The sequence below is a fragment of the Falco punctatus genome, assembly GCF_963210335.1.
Source record: "Falco punctatus genome assembly, chromosome: 3".
In the NCBI taxonomy this organism is placed as follows: Eukaryota; Metazoa; Chordata; class Aves; order Falconiformes; family Falconidae; genus Falco; species Falco punctatus.
The window spans coordinates 86,582,634-86,596,124 of NC_137582.1; the positions used below are offsets into that span (position 1 = coordinate 86,582,634).

The 13,491-nt window shown below is 40.1% G+C and overlaps 1 protein-coding gene across 10 annotated transcripts in view; it reads left to right on the top strand.

The window, feature by feature from the left end:
- Positions 1 to 13,491, top strand: part of TSNARE1 (t-SNARE domain containing 1) — a 515,090-nt gene that overhangs the window by 396,865 nt on the left and 104,734 nt on the right. Inside the window, exon 13 of one of the 10 annotated variants that reach the window (XM_080380511.1) lies at positions 818 to 12,422. The exons of the other annotated variants lie outside the window; for them this stretch is intronic. The gene's annotated coding sequence lies outside the window, so the exon portion shown is untranslated. Of the gene's footprint in view, positions 1 to 817; positions 12,423 to 13,491 lie in introns of those variants that run through there. 10 annotated transcript variants of the gene reach the window in all.

Sequence of the window (13,491 nt, forward strand, 5' to 3'; positions counted from 1 at the left end):
CTGTGCAAATAGGATGGAAATAGAGATCTTCAGAGCTAAGTGAAGTAGCATAAAGAGTTAAGTGACAGGTTGTGCCTGTCCTGTGGTCTCCTCTCATCCAGCTAATGAGTGTAAAGCAAAATTGCTGTTGGGATGGAAGAGCCTCAGGAAATGTTTGAGTCCTATGCTTGAGTAGTTATGTCTAAAGCCAGGGCGATTAGCTGGTGCTGTGGGGAAAATCACTCGATACACAGCAGGATTTCACAGCCCTCTCCGTTTCTGCCCTCGTGTAAAGGTTAATGGATCCATGAATTTCTGGAGCACATAGACCTTACCCATGGGCCCTGCTGACAAGGCAGCCCATGAGGACTGCAGGTCTAGCACCTGTCTGTCCACCAGAACACTGCCACTGCAGGGATGGTCTCCCTGTGGATTCAAGGGAGGGAAGACTGCTACATGCATCATTGTTAGCTGAAACTTTTCACCTGTATTTCATAATAAAGGCTGTGATTATGTCTTCATGTTTTAGTAGTTTCGGAAGACTGTGTTATTAGGCATTAGAAATCCCACAGAAAGCAATTTGCAAGGTTTGGAGCTTCTACTTGTCTTGGCCCAAATCTTCATGCAGACATTTCTCCTTCCCACCCTTTTCCTTGCAATTGAAATGACAAGAAATGTGCTGTGCTTCACACACTGGGGCCATGCAATGTTAATTACAGACACACACACAGACGGGGACAGCTGCATTTTAACAGAGAAGTAAAACATATATGGCTTGACATTCAGTTTTAACCCATTGGTGTAAAACAGCTCACTGTGTGTTGTACTATGATTGCAGTGCCACTGGGACTGGCATCTCTGGAAGCTGAGCAGCTGAGACTGGAGGAGCATAGACAAATGATGAGACATTGTCACCAGCCTTTGAGGCCCCCTCATTGAACAAATCTGGGTCCCAGGTCCCTAGCAGGACAGGTCCAAGCTCTGGGTCTGAGACTCTTGCAAGCTAAAGAGCATCTTGCCTGGCCTGTTGTTTCTCCCAGCTGTCAGCACTGAGATCTCGGTGCTGTCAAGAGGAATCTCCACAAAATAAATGGACAAAAGCAAAGAGAAAAAGTGGGGGGCAGGGACTGAGAAAGGCAGTTATGCTTTGTGAGCTCTGCTTGTGAAAAGTTCCATGCCATGCATAGAAAGTTTTGTTTGCTCTCCAGTACATACCACTCTCTTTTATATGGGCCAGCAATTTTGTGCCTGGAAATTGAAATGTTGTGCACTTTTAGGATATTAATATTTTTGCCAGGCATGGTGTATTTTCAGCTTTGAAACAGAATCCCCTTTAGCTGATTGCCAGCAGCATGTTACAATGAACAAGACAGCCAGTTTGGGTGTGATGCTAGCAACTCCAGCTCGTAATTTATACCATATTACACAGCAGGGCAGGAGCAGCTAATGAAGTGCTACCTAAGTAAATAGTCATTTGTGTGGCTCAGATTAAACCTTTGGAAGTATTTCCAGCAGAGCATATAGCGCTAATGAATCTCATTATTACAAATTGCCAAGCAGCGCCAAGTGTATGGGGAGACCTTGCCAGTCAGCCCTCTGCGGCCACAAATCTTGCAGCTGTAACAGCATGGACATAGCTTGCACCACAAAGAAGAAGAATCCTCGAGATGAGCTCTGCAAAGGCAGTCAGCTTGGATGCAGCATCCCTCTCTCCTCTTCTGCTATCTGCCTGTCATCCTGAATATCTCCAGTTTCCAGCCTTCCTCTCTTTCTCCCTGACCTCGCTTTTACCGTCTGTTCTCACATTCTTCTCTCTCCAAGAGTAGCTCTTCTGTGATTTTTTTAATTTTTTTTCTCACCCCACCCCCTCCCCCCAACATCTCTGCTGAATCATAGCAGAGAAATGGAAAATAAGAGTATCCAGCACAATAAAGATCATCCTTTGTCCAGTTCTCCTGGCTTCTTTGCTAGAGATAATACAGAAACAATCAAGCCAAATAAGATCAGTCTGTGAGGTTTCTATCACTTTTTTTCCTCTTCTTCACCTTATTAATATTGCAGCTGTCGCACTTTATAATCTCATGCATTAGCTTTACCCAGGCACGCAGCTCTGTGTTGATTCGTTTATTTTAATCAAAGTTTTGCCTACTGATATTTTTCCCTGTCCAGGCTGGAACAGAGAAAATGAAATCTCAACAGAAAATGCACACACAAATCGTTAATATTTGACCTCTGGAAAGAACTCATTTATTAAACATTTTTTCATCCCTTCAGGGTATTCAGAGACATAGTTTCTTTGTGTGTTATTTTGGCAGTAATACTAGAGCATTTCCCCATGGGCTTCTCTAAGTGATCTCAAGTGTACACTAATAGCCCTTTGCCTTTGGCTTCCATGAGTATACACACACTTAGTCACAGGATCCCCTTTGGGTGATGTGGTGGGTTTTTTAGGTGTGGGTGTTGTTTTGTGGTTTTTTTTTTTTCATTTTTGGATTTTTCTGGGATTTTTTGTTGTTGTTGGGTTTGTTTCTACAGCTTACAAGAAGATGGTTTGTTACTGTTTCAGTATGAAGTATAGGAGCTTTCTGCTGCAGCTCTGGAGTTTTAACAGATGGAGAATATTAAACCTTCATATATATATATATATATATATACACACACATATACATTTCAGAGTGTAAAAGGATTGATTGCCACAGAGCAAGACACTAAAAGCTAGTTGCTGTTTTTTCTCGTACTGAAGCATGTTTCCCTCCTGATGGTAAATAGCTCCAGAAAGATGTTGACATACTGATTGTCTACTCATATCATTCTGGGTGGCGGAAGCCCTTATTGACAATTTAGAGATTGAAGGGCTTGGAAGTACATATTAAAGAAAATTTAAAATCCAATCAAAACAACATAATAAAAACAGAAACCAGAACTGCAAGCGCTACACTAAGCACTAAATCTTGAATGGGGGTGTTTCAACAAGCTGTTTGTCAAAGTTTAGCAGAAGAAACCTTCTCCATTCCTGGGTGGAAAAGGGGATATTTCTGATGAAGAAGGACATGGGATCATGTTGTGAAGTAGTGTTGGTGGGCTCACATGGCCAAATTCAAGGGTTCCTGGACTAGTGGGAATTTTAAAATGTTAGAATTCGTAGAAAGAATAGTTTCCACAGCTTGAAGGTTGAGCAATAACTGTGGAACAGTCTCTGGTCTTCACAGCAGCATGGGATGTGGGACATTTCTAGTCCCCGTGTGTCAGATAGTACCAGAAGACTTTTTGAGTTGGAGAAGGGAAAGATCTGGGCCCGTGCAGGAGGGCTGGTTAGTTTGATCATGCTGGTATGGATTTATATCCTCTTCTCTGTTCCTTTCAAAAGTATGAAGTATCTGGACAACCTGTAGATTAGATCAGACCCAAGGGATCTGCATATACCAGTTTATGCCAGAAAAAAAAAAAAAAATGACAGTGCAGGTGTCTGCTTTCCTACCTTGCCCTACCTCCCAGATACAACCCCAACCTCAGCCCGGTTGCCCTGCAAGACCAGCTCTTTGCTCGCACTCCCTGGGCTACCAGGCACTTGCTGGGGGCCAGAGACAGTGTCTTCTCCATTTCAGAGCTGCCCAGCCATGCACATGCTACATCTTTAAGGGGCACAGAAGGAGATCTATGTGCAGCACTGAGCCCATGAAGAAGCAATTAGCAATGATTTCTAAGTTTTCTTCATTAAGCTCTCATTGTATCTCACCAGCCCACTCTTTCCCTCCACCCCATCCTTCAACAGCCAGTCCTTTCCCGAGATCTATTAATATCCTGTGATTTACCTACATACAAAGTATGTTACTTTCAATTCCCACTGGGCATATAAAACAGATGTCCCTTTTCAAGGGATTTATCAGTAATTACAAATAATGCAGTGTAAATAAGTTTTCCAAGACCTTCAATTATGCTCATTAGCTTAAAGATAATGAGACGTGGGATCAAATTTAAATCCACTAGCCTACCAATTTGGGATGAAGAGCCTTGCTTAAGTCCACAGCTTTAACATCTGAATGTGAAGCCAGTACAACAAGGCACTCTAGGTATTTGAGGCAAAGCTCCTCAGGTTTTTACTAGGAGCTTTGTATGAACTAAGTTCATGACTCAAGCTTTTATATTTTTACCCCAGATACCACTCAACTTAGTCTTGTTTGTTCCTTTAAAAGGGGATGCTATTTTAGGTCCGCAGGGGTGTAAAGTCTTTAAAGGACACCCTCTTCAAGGGAAATCACAGGGCAACACAAATGTTAAGGTTCTGCTTCTGGGGAGAGAGGATATGTTTAGCTGTGGCCTACCCAGGTATTTTTAGTTGCACATACATCAGGTGATACAGCTAAGAGTACATCCGGACACTACAAGTCCTGTGTCTCCTTAGACCACTCTTGGTTAGAGTTGTTGGGGAAAAAACCTCAAACCAACCAAAAAAAAAAAAAAAAAAAAACACAAAAACAACCAACCCACAAAAAAACCCAACCCAACCCAACCCAACCCAAACAAAAAAAAACACCAGAAAAGCCCCCATGTGTATCGTAGATAGGTCTATTTCAGCAGCTCCATTTACGTTCATCAGAACCATTTCTGCAAGCTGATAGTTGCAGTGCTGTTTCTTCCTTCTACTTCCCACAGGAAGATCTCAAAATCCTGTCAAATATCTATACCAATATACATGCACACGTGTATCTTCTGCCACAGATCCTTTTGCCTTAAAGATTAGAATGCTCAACAGAGTAGCTTCATTTGTGGCTGGCTATTAGTAAGAACAAGGGACAAGAAGAAGCTGATGCACAGAGAAATACTTTCTTACCCTTCTCAGTTTCTCATCTTCAAGGAGGATGTGTCTACTGATCTACCCCAGACATATCTCAGGGATACTCAGGATAACTAATATGTGTTTAATATGCTGATTTGCTGTTGTTGGATCTTTGTTGAAGCTCCAGAGGAGATGAGACAGGATTAAATACATATCACGGAGATAAAAAAAGGTATGTCTACTGCAGAAATGCAAAGCAGCCTTTGAAGTCTGTGGGGGGTATGACTGTTTCCTCCAACTCAGAATTTGTGTCAGATTATTTAATTAATTTTAGGACTGTATATTAACATACTTTTTTAATAGTGATGCTTTAAGCAAGTAAGTCAATGAGTAGTTTGTAATAGAACTACCACATTAAACTTCTGCTCCCTGTGTCATGATCAATAATAGATCACCATCTCCACTGCTCAGTGTAAAGTGGAAGTACACCTCTCCCAAAAGATGATCTGCCTAACACAGGAATTATTTTTCCCCCCTTAATATATATTTCAAATAGAAAGATAGGTAGAATCTATTCTGGTGAAATTATGTCTCTCTATACATCTATAATAGATACAAAAATGAGCAAAAGGAATGTTGAAGATGATATTCTGTGGCCACATCCAAGAATGAGAGGCATCCTGGAAAATTCCAAAATGTGTTTTTATATTTCATCACCCAGTAAAAGGTGCCCAAATTGACTTTAGAAGTACATTGTTGTTATTAGGAGTTGCTATAATAAGCAGAATCAACCAGCAGCTATTTCCTAATGGGGTTTTATAATTGCTTGTTGGATATTTCCAGGTTTTGGCTCAGAGCCCTTTGTTCTTGTTGCTAACAGAAAAAGTGTAATAACCAGTAGCTGCAGCCTACTGTGGAGGACACCATCCAAGTTAGGAGAATATGTAATGAGCAGTTTTGATTCACATTCTCTTAGTCTTTAGAAAATAATTCTAGTCTTTAAAAGGCTCCATGCACCACTTAACTCAGTAATTGGCAAGAGGGGATGGAAATACAACATTCTGCAAGCAAAGTTGCACATTTCAGATAACTCTTATGAGGAGAGCAGGCACTCTGTCACATATTTGTACCTTCTTTCCAGTACTCAATAACCATTTGATATCAGTCAGTCAACAGAATCTTGCTCTGCCTTGCATGGAAGGATGCTGCCTTCATGGTCTCAGGAGTATGTTACAGGCATGGTCACACGGGGCTCTTCCACATCGTATTTTAAGAGTTAGGCTGGGCAGGAATTTAATGGTTGTAGGACAGAGTAACACAGATGCTTTTCACGTTCATAGGGAAGAGATTTCCACATGAAGGTGTCCACAGGCTAGAAGGGTCACAAAAATGTCTGTTGTCCATACAGCTCCCACCTACCATATGGTGCAGCAGTCTTCAGAAAAAATGTTGTGAATAGGGCATATCTCACCTAACTTTCGGTATTTATAGTGTTGGTGTCTGTACCTGGTACCCATAGGTATCTAGGTTCCTATTCAAGTCACTGACATTTAAGATGGAAGTCATCTCGCAAAGTACAAACATCTGTGGTACGGTGAGAAGGTTCATGTCCTCAACTCCACTGCTCACCAGCTCATCATTAAGTACGCTTGGGTCTTTTGGGGAGGGAGGGAGGGAGGGAGGGAGGAAGAAAGGGAGGAAGGGAGGGAGGAAGGGAGGAAGGAAGGAAGGAAGGAAGGAAGGAGGGAGGGAAGGAAGGAGGGAAGGAAGGAAGGAAGGAAGGAAGGAAGGAAGGAAGGAAGGAAGGAAGGAAGGAAGGAAGGAAGGAAGGAAGGAAGGAGGGAAGGAAAAACGTCATACAGTGTATCTTTAGCTATCATTTGTTATTCAAGGCATAGGATTTCATGCCAAAATGCAAAGCACAGCAGGTCCTCATTTGTGTGGATTCTGACTGCTTTCTACTTTTTCAGGGAGGCTAAACATTGAAGGAATTAACTGAACTTAAATGCATTGTTATGGTTTGCTAATCTCAAGCCTGTGTTTTCAGGAAAACTCGCAGGTATTGAAAGCAAAGCCCCTGCTGAACTGACAGCCTCTCTCAATTTACTTAACCTTCTGTAGTCATCCAGGAGTTTATGCTCCAACAAGAGATTTTTTAAGGTACAAAATCTTGCTTTCTAGTTCACTGAACACATGGGGAGCCTTTTGTTGTCGTTATCTGCACTGTATCTTCAGGGAAAAAAGCAAATTTATAAGTGAAGAGGTTTGTGACATTCATGTCCAAAAGTCAGGGAAGCAAACAAGCAGAGAGATAAAACATTCCTGACAGGACTAAGTTCAATATTACAAAATGGAGAGGAAAACAAATTCAGAGGGAATTAATGCATCAGGGAATGTGAAACTAAAATTAAATCAGTTAGTTTCTCCAATGCTTGCATATTCTTTATGGAGAGTTCAATTATGGTGAGATTATTAATTTGTTAAGTGATTAATGTAAGATTATATTAGAATAGACAGATTTCTCATTACAGATATCCTGGTTTATCTCATCTCTGCCAGCTACAGTGTCAAATCTTGGAATGTCTAAATTCTACTCCTCCTGTAGAAAAGGGAAACTTTCTATTCTTCTAGACAAACATGTAATACTTGTTTGGAGGCATACTTAGATATTTGGACTATAATTTGGATACTGGAAATTAATTTTCAGTTGCTGAAAGATGTCACATGTCTGGTGGATCTTGGGAAAAGTGGTTTACCTTTATCTGTCTTTTTGTATATTTTTTAGTTGTGCAGGTATTTTCTATGCAAATTAAAGATACTACTTTTCTGGTTCATCATGTTTGTTCTTTCACTATACCATAATCACTTTGGGGGAGGTGTGACAAGATGACAGATGACACATTGTTTAGGAAAAAAACTGTGAATTCAGGTTAGACTTAGTTAATACATAAAGCTAAAACCAAGCAAAATCTGTGTGGTTTTTCTTTTTTCTTTTTTTTTTTTTTTTAATTCAGAATAATGTTAGTAATGAAATTTAAATTGATTTCTTTGTTTGGTTTAATCAGACCTCAAAAACCTTACGGTAAACTATGTTCTAATCTAAGTCAGGCAAAATACAGTCTTGCACTTACACTGGGAGAATTTTTAGCCAACCAAACTTCAGCCTAGCTCCATTAAGGAACGATGGCCCACTGATTGATTGCCTCCTGACTGAAATCCGTGGCTAAGCTTTCCAGGAAAACTCCATGAGTTTCAACTCCCCAAGTTGTCATAGTGTCATCTAAATGTCAGGATTTGCCTTTGTCAGGAAATACCTCCTCCCTTCATGTCTTGAGACCTGGTGTATACCAGAGAAGCAAAAGGTGAAGGCAGTATTATAAACTGAAAGTATGAAAGACATGAAATACTGTTTGGGTGATGCCAAAGCTCTGTCTTTGAGGGGCATATGTTTCCCCGAGTGTTGTTGGAGATTCAGGTGCTGCAGTTTTTAATATAGGAAGGCTTAAGTAACTTTATAAATCCTCCTAAGGAAACATCTGCAACCTACAATGTGCTGCTCTGCCAAAGTACTTGACAAAATTTGGGTAAGGGAAGCAGCACAGCATTTTCTATGGTGCAGGAGAGCTCGCTCACCTTTGTATCTGTGCATAGCACCACTCCTCCCTGAAGAAATCAGGAATACAGACATCATTCAGGATCAGTGGGGTTCTGTCAGTAAGGTTTGATTGAGTGAAAGGAGAAAATTGGAGACAAAGAGGAGTATCCATAAGATAACCACAACCAACCTTCACCTAAATACTGGAGGCAGTGGGGAAAACCTCCCTCTGGTTCCATCCATTTCTCACTTGTCCACGGCCCATAGTGGTGCAGATTCACATCTTCATGGCCTGATTCAGTTCCTACTTGAGCAGCAATTCTCTCTCTGTGAAGCCATCAGTATTTTTTTCCTTGCTTAAGTGAAGTGTTTAGTCCCGGCTGTTATAGTTAAGGAGAAGATTTTGCAGCATAATATTTCCCAAGGATGTTTATCCTTTCCTGAGATAAAGATCAGAGGTTATTTTGCTTTTGCTGGAATTTCATTTCCCTGCAAATTGTCCTAGTATATTTTGATTTTTTAGAGGATTTTTTGTTGTGGGGTTTTTTGGGGTGGTGGTGGTGTGTTTGTTGTTTTTTTTACAAGAGGGCTTCTGATACTAACTTTCTATCACATCCATTTGCAGAATTACTCCACTTTTCATGCACTTTATTGTCTTAAAAACTGGCTAAATTCCTTACTGATCTATGTATTTAAGCTGACTGCATAAAAAATCAGAAAGAGTAAATGTAATAACTATTGAGTGGAATATTTTCAGCCTTTAATCTGGCATTGATTTAAGGCTCAGAATGAAAGTATAAGTGAAGAAACACAAATGAATTTGCTTACATAAAGCTCACTTCTTATTAAAAGTGATAAGCAAGGTGAAGGAGAAACATTTATGCAATTCCTCTTCTTTTGTTTATTTCTTGCCTTAGTAGGCAGGACATCTTGTAAGTGACTACCAGAGTCTTAGCAGCCTGGCAGTGAGAGGTGGCAGAAAACAGGTGGTCATGTTGTGAGAGGTCGGTCCACATGTCCCACCTCAGGTCTGAGACCTGCCTGGCACCATGCAGCGTGTGGCAAAGGGGTCCTGGTGCCTGGTTTATTCTCCGATGTGGTGTTATGACTTCCACGACTACTGGGGAGGGAAGTGATAGTCCACTCTGTTGTTCCATACACCAAGCCGACCTTCGCCTCTGCTGATTTCACTTATCTCCTTGCAAGCACTTCAGCAACTATCCTTTAGCAAAAGACTGGCAGTATTTTTACAGTGCCTGCTATTCCAGACTCCTTTTTCCTGACCTGTAAGTACTACCATAAGCATGATTAACAATATTTATTATAAGTGCACATTATATTATGCATTTTATGAGGCTTCTAGAAATCCATGGTCTTTAAAACGTGCATTTCAACTAGAATTCCACCTAAGCTAAAACAACATGAGAATTATTACACTGCAACACCAACAAAACAAAAAATACCCCACCATTTTATTTTTCAATAACACTTTATTTTCTGTAGATGAAGTCACAAGGGATCTTTTTATTTGGCTACAACTGCTTGCACAATATTTTTCCACTCATCTGTCTTCCCAGGGATCACAGTCAGATTGAATGTGCAAGGATTGCACCCCTTGCTAATGGTATGCAGCTACTTCTGGGGTGGAAACCAGAAGCTTTTAATTCGCATACCATTCCATATTGGAATTACCCACTGGAAATTATAGGTCAAAATCGTGTGGTGGTACGTTATCTGCCTTTTTCTATGTAATCTATTTTTAGAGACCAACATCCAATTGCTAAGTCAGCTACAAAAATATTTATTTTTATGATAACATTCAGGAGGTTTTAGATAAGGAAATTAAGCTGTTGGGGTACATGTAAAAATCAGTAAGCTCTTTGATATATTATCACATGGAAAGTGAATACTTAATTTGAAAAAGCTAGAGATTACAGAAGACGCTTAAAAGTGGGTGAAACACTGATTTAAGGGAAGATGTTGTGATATGATCAGTAGCTGCTGGATTTGAATTGGCAGTACAAACTGGGACTAATCTTTTTTAGTAATTTCACAATATGTTATTTTACCTTGGTGCACAGTCAGGAGGTATCGGGAGTTCAGAGAAAGAAAAGGATATCACATAGGAAGAATAGTTTTAGCCATATTAGTGAAGCAGCAAATACATTTCCTAACAGAAAGTACCAGGTTCTATAGTGAGGCACTAATAATTTCCACTGTAAAACGATATTACATCAGCTAAAAATGAGAAAGAAAAATAGCTTGTGCATTCCAGGATAAGAATAAATTGTTAATGTACAGGATCATGAAAAGATGCTTGTGACCACAGGATGTGGTAGTCAAGATATTTCTAGTGCTAAGGAGGGGCTACTGCCATTGTACCAGGTACTGTGGGGACTTCAGTGAAGAGTACTGTACGTCACTCTGAGCAACAAAAGTGAGTTCACATAAGAGCAAAGCTTAACAGAGGTATTGCCATGATGGGGAGAGGGAAGACACTACCTGAAGAAGGCATTTATACCTGCTGCAATCTGCAGCTTAGCACTGAAACATGCTAGCTGGCTTCTTATGCATTAGCTCAGATAATGGAAATACTGGCAGTGCACAGATAAAGAAATTTGCCTGTTTGCTTTCCAGAGTAAAATGCCAAAAACAGAGCTCCTGTGCCTGGCACTTCAGCAGAGTCACTAATAGGTATGATTGTCTCTATATGACATAGCAGCATAGCAAAATAAAGGCTGAGAGGAACTGGTTTTTGCTAAGATAGATAATATTGTAAGAATAAACAGTTGTAACATACTCATGAATAAATTCATGCTATACTTGGATTAGGACTGTCCAGAGGTGACCATCTGACTAGGGTTTAGGTGGAGCCTGATCAGCTGGCAAGCTGGCAGTAGCAGGGAATAGGTCACCAATGCAAATGGTGCTCCTAAATAAATCATAGTAACAAGCACATTTCAGGGAAAAGTACCTCAGCCTCCCCTTTTGAGTTCTTAATTCTGCTGGACTCAACTGTGCTCCTGTGGCAGGGGTCCCCATATAGTTTTAGTGGTACCTGAGACCTGCTGTGGAATTGTTTATCACTTTCATGCCTTTATGCATTTGAAAGAACAATGTCTCACAGTAAAATAGACAAGAAGTATGATTATGTGCCACAGTTCTCTTCGAGAAGAGGCAGTTGTACCCAAAAATTCAGGAAGGTACTTTTTCCCTAATATTGTAGTTTGAACTGTTCACAGCTACTGAGAATTGTGACTCTGTTCTGCCACCAGCTCTTCTCAAACCAACCTAAAGAAAACATGGCTCATATACATGAGCTTTGGATTATGTTTGTTTTGTTTCTCTGTGTGATGCAAAACCAGTACTTTTAGTAAAAGCATCTGACACCTTTTTCTCCTTGGCATAATTTGTTACTTTTAAAATTCATCTTACTTTCAAGATTGTCATATCTGAGTGGTTTTTGTTTAGGATAGTTATCTCTATGTGTTTTCCCAAGCTCCCATGTACTTTTATTTGTTGGGATTTCAGCATGTCTTACCTGTGCATTAGATTTCATGAGTAGTACTTAGAAGCAAGCCATTTATTTTATTTAATGATGCAATTACAAAGGTATCTTGTTTATTACATTAGTGCCCACATCCACGTCAGACTTGTCTTCAGGAGAATTAGTATCATTTGTCTCATTCAGGACCTGTAACTTTATGCCTCAATTATTCTGTACTATTGCATAAGTAACATTGCCAGGATCTCTATTAGATGGGAACACCAGGTGACTTAAGGAAATTTAATACCCTGGCATTTTCAGCCACAGAGCACTTGGTCCTATTATTAATCAAGGCGCCAGAGCCTTATTCATCTCCTGATTAAAGATTTCAGCAGAAGGGAATCATGCAAGCCTTAAGTACAGTATTTTTAATTAGGGACAAATTCAGAATATCACTATGCATTACTTCTTTAGTAGGTGTAATTAAACAGCTGATCTGTAATGAGCCCACTTGGAAAAACACTCTTCTTTAAATCCTAGCAGCCTGCTCTTAAAAAAGAGACCAAATGAAATGGGGCATAAAATCAATCCCTCAGAAATCAGGATGGGAAATGTCCTGTGGTCATTGTCACCACATCTTTAAGGAAGGCAGGTTCGGTCACAGTACGTGGTATGCAAAGGCATAGTCACACAGTCCTCATGCAAGTTGCAAGTATGTGGAGAGTCACTGCAGTTTAAGGAACACTTCATGAATTATCTGTAAAAAGCAGTAGGATTTGCTTTTCCTAACTTTAACCATCGAAATATGATATATCTAGTTTAAACTAAATCATCGAGGCTCCTAGTAGGAAGAGAAATACTCCCCCAGTTAGAGATTCATCCCATCCTGTGGCAAGTCTTTGAGGCTGGTTATTGATGCAGACTGTATGACATACCACACATGGCAGCTAGGCTACTCAGACATTTGATGTGAAGCAAAGAAAGAAGAGTCTATATGACCAAAAATGTTAAGTGACTGAATGCTTTAGGAACTCAGTAAAGAAATTTGTTCCATCTGTAATCAGAAGCCCCTCTGGCTTGCATATATTAATAATTTCTGCAGTGTCTACTACAGCTTTTTTTGGACTTATGCTTCCCTTGCTTTCCCTCATCGCAGGCTTCTTCCACTGAAAAAAAACCATGTTGGTTTTGTAAAGCTTCTATGGTGGTATGGACGTCACCATGGAGCACAACTGAAAATGAAAGGTGCATGATACAGCACTGAGATGGAAAGTTTCTCCAAAGTGGTAGGAATTTTAGCTGATATAATATATTTAAATATTGCAAGTCCATTATTATGGGAAGCATGTGCACCAAAACCAAAATAAGATTATTTTGATAACTTCCCTACTGTTTCTCACCACAGATTCTTTTTCCATAATCTGCTTGGAGCTGACTGATATGACCTTGAGTTTTAGGAACCATCACAGGAGTTTTGAGTCCTGCCCAATGCATAATTGAAGGATTCTCCATTGCTAAAGGGAATGCTAGTTTAATATAGGTTTGCAGTCAAGTTAGAGCAGCTGAAAAATCTACCACACCTCAGCTTCCAATTAACACTTTTCAGATGAGATGCTATAAATGAACATGTTAGTGTTCCCAGTTTGTTCCAGC